Source organism: Marmota monax, unplaced genomic scaffold, assembly GCF_021218885.2.
Source record: "Marmota monax isolate L192 unplaced genomic scaffold, Marmota_monax_Labrador192_F-V1.1 WCK01_AAM20220418_F8-fsc00021, whole genome shotgun sequence".
NCBI classification, from domain to species: Eukaryota; Metazoa; Chordata; class Mammalia; order Rodentia; family Sciuridae; genus Marmota; species Marmota monax.
The window spans coordinates 12,490,059-12,496,674 of record NW_026695228.1 but is presented as its reverse complement, the minus strand read 5'-3'; positions in this window follow the sequence as shown (position 1 = coordinate 12,496,674).

Sequence of the window (6,616 nt, the reverse complement as noted above, 5' to 3'; positions counted from 1 at the left end):
AAGTTCCTTGCCATCAGGATTGCTAGGTCAAAGGGCATGAGGACCTTTTAGCTTTTGATGCATAGATACAAAAGTAGTTTACTGCAAAACCTTTATTAGATACATATTAGGCACAACATGGGAGCTCAGGTCTAGAGTTATTCCAGAGGTGATGAGACTAGGTCTCTGCCTGCAATGGTTTAACATTGAAATGAAGGGGAGAGATGTGAACAAATGAGCACACTTTGCATTATGAGGGATGGTGACACTGACCTGAGACTTGAGGGGTAAGGAACTTCCCAGGCAAAGAAGGGATTGGTAAGTGAGGCTGAGGGAACAGCATGTGGAAATAAAGTGTGTGAGAGTGTGCGGCTCTTTAGATGTGGGCAAATTTTGTGCAAATATTGAAAGGCACTGATTGAGAACAAGATGGATGGAAGGAATCTCTGGAACTGACTTCGTTAGCTGAGGATTTGGCTCAACCAACCAATGGAGTAGGGTGGTTCCCCTCAGGGTGTTCATTAGGTTGCTTCATTATTGTCTGATCCACATTCCAAGATTGAATCATGAAACTTTTGTTTTGCTTTTTGTAGTACTGGGAGTTGAACAAAGGGCCTCACGATTGCTAGGCAAATGCTCCACCGCTGAGCCACATCCCCAGCTCAAATCATGCAGCTTTTAATTAAAGTTCAACCTATTTCTGGACTTCCAAATAGGGAAGAATAATTAATAATAATAATAATTGGCTTGGGAAATAAATTATAATTCTTTTAATTCTTTTGGCTTGAGAAATAAAAGTAGGGAAACAAACATTTTTATTTCTAAAAGAATATTAAACTTGAGTAAAAATTTAAAAAGTAGGGATCCTACTTTTTCTCATTCATTTTGCTGAATAAGAAGAACCCAGAACAGCAAGGGTATTGGTGTCTAAATAAAGGAGGGCACATTCGAAGAGGAGAGTTTGCCCTCAGTACAATTGGATCTGGCTGCCTGAGCCCTGGGCTTCGCAAAAGCAGAGAAAAATGAACCCACAGAACTTCGATAAGTCCCAATCCATTAACTCTGAACTCCAGCAAGTTACTTAACATCTCAGGTTTAGAGGTCTCTGCAGAAAAATAAAAGTACTGACCAGCTCCCAGGGTTATGAGGATTTGCTAGATTACCTCCACAAAGCTCTCAGTGCTCACCTGGCCAAACAAGCTTAAATAAACAGTGGCAAGTATTATTACTTTGTTTTTAATCATTATTATTTTATTTTTGCAGCACTGAGGATTGAACCCCAGGGAACTTTACCACTGAGCTATATCCCCATCCCTTTTTGTATTTTATTCTAATAAAGGGACTCACTAAATTTCCCAGGCTGACCTTGAACTTGTGATCCTCCAACCTCAGCCTCTGGAGCCCTGAGATTATATGTGTGTGTCACTGCCATTGCAGGTAGCAATACCGATTATTTTTTTTTAATTTCCACATTTTGTATTGGTGCATTTAGTTGTACATAATGATGGGATTTGTTGTTACATATTTGTACGTTCACACAATGTAACAATATAATACGACCAATATCACTCCCCAACAATTTCCCCTTCTTTCTCCTCTTCCTTTTCCTGGGTCTCTTTCCTCTACTAATCTCCCTTTAATTTTCACAATATACCCCCCAGCATCACCACCTTTTTTTTTCCTTTTCCCTCTCTTGCTACCCACATATGAGAGGAAATATATGGCCCCTGACCTTCTGAGTTTGGCTTATTTCTGCTTAACACAATGTTCTCAAGTTCCATCCATTTTCCTAAAAATGACACAATGCTGTTTTTCTTTATGACTGAATAAAACTCCATTATGTCTATATAACACATTTTCTTTATCCATTCATCCATTGATGGACACCTAATCTGGTTCCACAGTTTGGCTATTGTGAATTGTGCTGCTGTAAATATGGGTATGCATACCACAGTGTGATGACTTTAATTCTTCAAGATAAATACCAAGGAGTGGTGTAGCTGAGTCATATGGTCATAAGCACCCCTCACTTTCTCAGTCTTTTTGGTCAAGATATCCTGGGCTTTTGTGATTTTATTAGCATATCACCTGTTGACTTCAAGAGGTACAGAGAAAGACTGAAAGAAAGTAGCAGGGCTTGCTTTCACAGAAAAAAAAAGATAAGGACATTCTTTTTGAAGTGACCAATGACATCACAAAAGAGAGAGAGAGAAAGAGATTTTAAGGAAACACACAGGATTTAGCACCTGGGTTAGGGGCACACAGGAGAGGCCATCAGAGCCATACAAAATTGGGGCAGAGAAGGAAGTAGCTATCTGGAGTGTTTTAGAAGGAGGAAAAGGAGAGAGGAGTAGGGCAGCCATAAAGCCCATTTGCAGGTTGAATGCTTTAAAAAAAAATCACTCCTATACAAAATATAAACAACCTGCAAGAGATACCAAAGAGAGAACTTATTCAAGATTTGGCACAGTTGATTGCAGAAATGTTGATTGTCAATGTATCCACTGTCATTTTGGATACTTTGGGGGGTAGCCATATCAACATAATGTAGAGCTCATTACCTGTAGAATAAAAGAGAACAAGGGGGAAAAAAGCATTATAAGCTTAATTTAAGTATCTTGTGTTTTCTCCTTGTATTGCATTTCACAAATTATTTTTACCTTATGTGGAAAAATTCAAACCACAATGACTGTGTGGACATCCTATCCCTCAGACTTTACTGATAGAAATGATGATGCCCCAGTCAGGGAAGTGCCTGGATTCCAAATCTTTGCTATATACAGTGGCCCTGCTTTGGGACAGGAAGATGTCCAGCTGTCAGGCCATAAAGCCTAATAAAGGCTCACTTACGCTTCCATTTGTAATGTAGGAGTGCGTTCTTCCAGGCACATGAATTCCCTGAGGAAAAAACCAGAAAAGATGTTCCACAGACAGACACACACACACACACACGCACACACACGCACACGCGCACACCCCTCACAGCTCTGCCCATGCCCCCTGCCTTCCATCCTCAGACATGGAAGAATTGTCCCTGCTCTTATCTTAAGACAAATCTTCCTTCTGAACACTAGGTCCTCCCCTAGGATTAGACTCCTGCATTCAACCCCTCTTCCCTGCATCAGCAATCTGCCCACTCTGAATAACTCTGACTTAGCGTGCAAGCAGGCAGAAGGCTTCCCATTTTTAGGAAACTCCTCTGGACTTCGCATCTCCAACAGCTCCTGTCCAACGTCTCAACAGAGCTATTCCAGTTCCCCTTCTCCCATTCTTAAGCTTTCCTCTCTCCTTGGCACGACCCATGCTCTAGTCCAGGACACCAGTGTTCTCCTTGTTACTAAGTCCATTGGTCCATAATCAGGCTCGCCCTGCTTGACCCATCAGCAGAACTGAATGGAGTGGATCACTGGGGATTGAACTCAGGGTCCTCGACCACTGAGCCACATTCCCAGTCCTATTTTGTATTTTATTTAGAGACGGGATCTTACTGAATTGCTTAGCGCCTCGCTAAATTGCTGAGGCTGGCTTTGAACTCACAATCCTCCTTCTCAGCTTCCAGAACCCTGAGACTACAAGCATGTGCCACCACGCCAGGCCACTCCCTCCTTCTTGAAGCACCTCTTCCACCCAGCACTGCAGATCCCGCCCGCCCTCTCTGTTATCCCATTGCCCTGCTGGCTGCCCTTTCTTAGTCTCCTTTTCTGATTCCTTCCTTCCTCTCTTGCTGACCTCTACATGTCACAAACCCCAGATCTCAGTCCAGAGGCCTCTTCCCATCTCTGTCTATTCTCACTCCTCAGGAGATGAAAGTCAATAGCAAAGCTTCAGATGCCATCTGTCTACACTAACAACGTCCAAACGTTTTTCTCCAGCGCAGACTTCTCTGAAGCCTGGATGTGCATGTTCAATGTCTTAGCACCTTCCCTTGGATATACAATGACCATCTCCCAGCACTCATCACAAAACCTGTGCCCCTGAGGTCAGCCCTATCTCAGCAAATAACAACCTCATTCTCCGTTGCTCTGGGCAACACACTTAGAGTCATCCTGAGGCCCCTTTTCCCCTGGTGTTTCATTTTCCAGCACACAATGGCTCAGCACTTGGTGAAAAACGAATTGTTTCTTGCCCCTTCCATGGCAATTGCTCCATCCTCTCCATCACCATCTTTCCCCTAGACAGCTCCCTGCTTCCACCCCACTGGCCATTCACTGTACCGGGCCCACAGTGCTACAGTCAGCTCATGCACTTCTCCACTCAAAACCAACTAGTGGTTTCCTCCCTTCCAAAGATCCCAAACCGTCTACTAGGATCTACGGGCCCTATATCTGGTCACTAATTCCCAACCTCATTTCCAAGACTTTCCTCCTACGCTCCATTTAGCCACACTGGTTTCTTGGCTGTTTCTGAAACAGGCTGAGCCCTTTTCCACCCCAGGCCTTCTGCACTTGCTTTTATCTTTGCCTGCCTGGGAGCCTCTTCCATTACAACTGTGCATGGCTTAGCCCCTAACTTCATTCTCTTTCTGTCCAATGTCACCTCTACAGATAGGCCTTCACAAGTCACCCCATCTGGAATATAGATGCCACCACCAGCCTCACACCCTCTCCCTTTTCTTAGCTTTATTTTAGTTAGTGGCATTACTGAGAATTCCACCTTTGCCTACATGTTAATTTTTTTGCATTTTAATGAAACACTATAAGGGCTGCCCAGAGGCTGCTGGCCAGATGTTATGACACTTGAGAACAACATACTTATCACGGTCATTAATTTAAGTTGATCCAAGTTGGCAGAAATGATACCGCATGGGTTCAACCCACAACCCCAAATACAAGCAGACACAGGCCGGGGGAATGGCAAGCAGTTGCTGCCAATGCCAATCCTTGGGAGTTTTAATTGAGCCTAAATTGATTGATTCCTACAGGTACCCAGGTATTTTACATAAAAGGCGTGAACCAGGGAGATGGTACCAAAACCTTATACCAAGAAGGATTTCAAAAAATGCTCAGTCTATGGAAGGTGCTGTTGCAGTCATTAAGGGATGAGTGCATCTCTGCAGTCACTTCTGCCTTTAGTGACAAAAGAGAACAGAGGATGGTATTGACCCTAAAGATCATGTTAGGGTGACCTTTTCCACCTTGGTCTTTTGAGAAGTCCTATTGCATTAACTCTGACCACTTAGAGACCACTCTTTAAATAAGTGGATACATACCCCAAAGACCCTCCTCCACGTATTACAGATGTGACCTCCATTGCATGCAGCCTCTTTGACTTCAGAGTCCTCAATGAGGCCGCAGGTTCCCAAGTCCACCTTGTCACCCTCTTGTCCAGGAGTATTTGCCCTTGCTGTCTTCAGACCCTCGACCCTGATACTGATGAAGCTGGACTTGGGGGCTGACATCCTTGCTCTGAGCCTGTTAGTCTTTGGAAATGACTTAACTGTCTTGGACCTTAGTTTATTCATCAGAAAAGTAAAGTGATGGCATCGTCCTTCAGGGCTGAGGAGGAGACAAGAGATGGCAGTGTGAGCACCTGGAAGATTGTCTGTACCGTGGCAGGGACTCAACACGGCTCCCTTCCCTTGTCCCTGACTGCACAGTCCACTGTCCCCCAAGAAAAGCCCTACTGCTCCCTCAGTCAGAGTTCAAGGGACTAGCTTATTTACATTTCTTCTAGATCACCCTCCAATGTTGGCCTTGCTCTTGGCAATTTCCTATGGAGTTTTTTTCTGTTTGTAACCCACCCAAAGCCTTTCACACCTCCTGTGGTCCCTCTTTCCCACCACAAGGTGAGCTTGCTGGTGCTCCCCCAGAGCCTCCTTCTCCCTTTCTTTCACAAAACAATCATGGTGCCTTCGCTTCCTCTTCAGAGTGGGATGGGGTGAGGATTTGGAGCCCGAGACCTCTGTGCACAGTATCCCGGCGAGTGTCGAAGTCACACATGCAGACCTGACCCACTGGGGGCCTGGGATTTGACATTTGACAGTCGTGCATTGCTTAATTTCAGGAAATTGCCTAATGAGAAATGTATGCATTGTCATTGTGCAAATATCACAGTATATACATACACAAACTGGGACGCTGGAGCATCACCAAGCTGTGGAATCGTATGAGACCAGCATCACATATTCAGAAATGTTGTCAAGGAGGCGTGGCTGTATATGCATTTGCACGAACACAGTACTGCTGACCAGAATGTGAAGGAGGTGAGTGTGAGGAGGCAAGAGGTGTCATTCTGCCATGGCCAACTTCAGTCCTTGGAAATAGTTGACTTCTGTGTTCAGTGACATGTGCTGGGTAAATTCAGCTGCTGTTACTCACACTGTGCAAATCTTTAATTAGTACCCAAGGTACTTTATTGGGTTAAAATTAATGCAGGAAAAAAAAATAGTGATTAAGTTTCCACCAATAAAATCTTGACATGTGGCCAAGTGGAACACAGATGGAAATTGCAGGAAGGACTCTAGTCAGTGGTGCACTGATATTTTTTAGCTATATTTAAACATGACTAAAAAAGAACACACTACTTCCATGTTTATGACTCATTTTTTGGAGGATGTATCATTTGTGTGAAGTAAGTTTATTTCTTAAATACAAAAACCACAGTTTGCTGGGATTTCTTGCCTAATAAAGGAATGGTG